We start from the raw sequence: 689 nt of genomic DNA on the forward strand, positions 1-689 counted from the left end.
GTCGGGTCAAGAAGCAGAGGGAAAGGCCTGGCTTCAAGGAGCTCTGACGCAAAGCAAGAGGCAGGAGAGCTGGATGGGCTCCTGGCCCCATCAGCGCTCGAGGCCAGCGCTCACGGGGGCACCTCCCGGGCCACCGCTCCTGGGAAGTCACCTGCCAGGTGGGCGCACCAGACCAGAAGGAAGCCACCATCCCACCCAGAGGGGTCCTGGGAACCCCCCACCCCAAGAAGGAGGCCCCTTAGAGACACACAGCAGTCCAGGGCAGGACAGAGGGCTTCCCCGGGAGGAAGGAGCCTGACAGGCTGGGCGGCCTCCCGGAAACCCGCACTCGAGCTGACAGGACACACTGCCGAAAGGCGACGGGGAGCGAGGAAACCAATGGACTCCCGTCCCTGGCAGCCCAGAGGCTAAGCCACCAGACGGGGCCTAAAGGAGGGACGCCGTCTGCAGGAACCTCCAGCCTGGCCTTGGGGAGTGTGGCAGGGGCAGGGGGCACAGGGTGGGCTGAGGGGCCTGATCGCCCCGCAAAGTCGGGCCGCTCCCCAGACACAGCAGGACACGGTGGACCAGAGGGGCCGTGGCCCCAAGACCCACTGGGGCTCGGTCACGCCGGGCTGGCACCCTGGGCCTGGGGCTCGGTCACGCCGGGCTGGCACCCTGGGCCTGGGGCTCGGTCACGCCGGGCTGGC

This window comes from Bison bison, unplaced genomic scaffold, assembly GCF_000754665.1.
Source record: "Bison bison bison isolate TAMUID 2011002044 unplaced genomic scaffold, Bison_UMD1.0 scf7180017864080, whole genome shotgun sequence".
Classification (NCBI taxonomy): Eukaryota; Metazoa; Chordata; class Mammalia; order Artiodactyla; family Bovidae; genus Bison; species Bison bison.